The 3,105-nt window shown below is 48.9% G+C and overlaps 1 pseudogene; it reads right to left on the reverse strand.

The window, feature by feature from the left end:
• Positions 1-1,761: 1,761 nt before the first annotated feature.
• Positions 1,762-2,820, reverse strand: LOC104074407 (annotated as a pseudogene).
• Positions 2,821-3,105: the final 285 nt, after the last annotated feature.

Raw genomic sequence — 3,105 nt, forward strand, 5'->3', positions numbered from 1 at the left:
CCACTCCACATCGCCCCTACCCCAAAAAAGGTAGCAATCTGGCTATACACATTCCAAGGATCTAGTCTTTATTAGAGCATTCAATCTGCCCAGCTATTACAGTTTTGTCACAAAAACAAACAAAAAAAAAGTTAAAGATACTCAAGTATGTCAGCCTCGGAGGAAGCACCATGAAAACATGGTGTTCCCAGAGCAGCATCTCTAGGGAGCGCCTGCTTGCTCGCCCACCTCTCCATCCGTGCATAGTTAAGTCTGAGATGATGTTTCACGAGAACGGGCACAGCAAGCCAGGCACCTCAGTGAAAGACCGTTTGTGCTCTAGACACCCAACAACTTCAAAGCCACGTTTGACTAAGAGAGCCAAACCCTCAAGACACAAGAGGGTTTGTTTAGAGAAGACATACTTTTTCCTAAGGCCAACTGACTTTTGCACAACCTCCCCCGCCACCCCCCAAGCTCCATTTCTAGCTAGAGAACGAATTTCAAATGCTATCAGTGGCTCACACGTGGAATCACGTAGCTGGAAATAGGCTGCTTTTGAAGATAGGACCTGCCCGAGGGCAGAGGGAAGATCTCCAGCCGTAGGAGGTTAGAGTCTGGAAGAGGTCTGCCTATCTCCTAGAAGGACACGGGCTCCAGCCCCCATCACAGCAACAGCTGGAGATAACTGACTAGTGAACTAGCTGGTTTGTGCTTCAAAGGACAAGCCTCATCTTCCCAGATAACCCAGCTGGCCTCTGGCTTTGTGCATTAAAACCACACTTGCATGCCAACAAAAAAAAAGCAGCATTTCAAATTCCCCTAGAAAATACACGATTAGGTACGGTAGCCTGGGGTAGGCTCCTGGACAGATCTTCTGCCTCATCGTTTATGTACATGATTACATTTTGGCACTGCAGACTCGGGAGCTTGAGTAAATCCATAGCTAGGTCCCTGCTGCCTTTTCTCCAGAAAGCTCTGCACAGCATTTTCCACCATGCACTCCCCTCCCCACCCAGTGTCCCCAGTTTTAGGCATTTACACGTAGTCATTCAAAGCCCAGCCCTGTTTATGCAATTCCACTTTGACAGCTATTTGCTACAGCTGGTCCTTCACAGGCAGCAAGCCATGCCAAAAAACCTCAGCGACATGTAACCTGCAACCCCATTCTTGCTTCAGCGAGGTTACCAGAAATGATCTTACGACCCTCCCCCCCGGCAACAGAAACATTTTCCTCTTTGGACATCCCCACTCAAGCTCTTGGGATGTCAGCCCCTGCAAAAAAAAAAATAAGGTTTACAGTACAGTTGTGTTTATATTGTTACAGGCACTTAACAGGATTCTTTGGTCCTTCAAAGGAATTAGCCACTCTGGCTTCTATCTTCAGAAACCACAAGTCTGCACACCCATAACACCTCCCGCACTAAAAAAAAACAATTCAGATCCATTTCAGGGCAGTGCAGCTCTACCTTAGCGTAATTCTACAATCTCCCCTCACACACCCCCACCCTCCCCCATTGCCTCCAGAATTCAATAAGCGATCAAGTCTTCCTGTAAACGTCCAAGTCATCTAATTTCCATAACACTGCACTTCCCATCACAGTGTACAGCAGACAGGCCTCGTTCCAACAACCCCAGGAACAAGACGCTCAAGCAAGAGTCCAGGAAGTTTCTTTTTGTTGCAGTTCTAGAAAGGTCTTTTTTTTTTGTCTCCCCCCCACCCTCCCCACTCCCCAAGGCAAGGAAATACCTTGGAGGACAGACCCTGAAGTTTGTCCTGGCTCAGTTACAGGGAAGCCACGTTGGGTAAGACTGATTGCAAGGCAGGAAGGGCTGTACGTGGGTGACATAGTAGTTGAAGTTTATTTCACTGACATAAGGAGCTGGCTGGTAGTAGCAGGTAACGTTTGTGACCGTGGGGATGATGTTCTGCTCAGCCAGGACCCTCACAGCCAGCATGGCAATGAGGTTCAGGGTCTGCCTCCTTTCGTGTCCCATAAGGCAGACTGTGCTCTCATTGACCACCCTGTGGAGGGTCATCAAATAGTCATATCTTTTGCTCTCCATCCCAACAAAGTGGCTCTGGAGGTAGCACTCCAGCTTCCTCTGCTGCTCACCGATGTCAGAGAAGTCTATGAAAAACCTGGAGCACATGTATCTCTGTAGTGCCTTCATATCCACTTCCGACTTGGGCTTAAAACCCCTCACCAAGAGGTTGCAGTATTTCAGAAGCCCCCCACCTCTGATCTCCTCTGGGTTCCTCGTGGCGATGACCCTGTTCCGGAGATGGTCCATTGCCTCCTCGAAGTCCCCGTACATGCTCTCCCCAGTGACCGTGGGGTGGAAGTTCTCAGCCATGGGGTTCTCTGAACACTCCCCAAACAGCAGAAGCGAATCCAGGATGATCTGGAAGGAGTCCACACTGAACTCGAACTGCCGTCTGAGAGAGTCCACAAATTTGAGTTCCACGTTCTTCCCGCTGTTGTTGGAGAGCGATATGAGGCTCCAGCGGTCGGTTTCGTTGCATACCTTCACAAGCTTCTGCACATACGCCTCCTTCAGAGTCATGGGGGTGATCTTGTCTTTGTTGACACCTTCTGGGAGGAAGTCAAGAAGGCAGTCCATGACCACATCTTTAACAAGCTGGAAGACATCTTCGGTCTTCAGATCTACACCGAAGATGAGATCTAGGTCTTTGTACCCCAAGCCACTGTCTTGATGTAGAACATGACTAGCTGCTGAGCCATTCAACCTTACATTATGGACTGCGATTCCTTTCTTCTCCAGGCGACTACGGACAACCTGAGATATAAAGAGAGTCAGTGAGAAGCAAGAAAACATTCCTGGAGCAGCCTGGTTACAGCAGCAGGATTCATTCCCTGCGTTTATATGGGTCACTCCAGTGCAAGACAGTGAAATAAAAAGCTAATCCATCAGAAATAGGTCACTTTGGAAAGCATCCAGAGTCTTGCCAGCAGCTGTGGGTGGCTCTCCTTTACTTATTCCCTTGCATTAGAGGGCTCTTACTGCACACGAACAGCTGTTTCTGCTTCCAGTAGAGCTGTTTGCTCTTCCCTTCCTTCCCCCCACCAAAGCGGAGAGGTTATCTGATCCCGTTCTTGGGGT

This window comes from Fulmarus glacialis, unplaced genomic scaffold (genome assembly GCF_000690835.1).
Source record: "Fulmarus glacialis isolate BGI_N327 unplaced genomic scaffold, ASM69083v1 scaffold39223, whole genome shotgun sequence".
Taxonomy (NCBI): Eukaryota; Metazoa; Chordata; class Aves; order Procellariiformes; family Procellariidae; genus Fulmarus; species Fulmarus glacialis.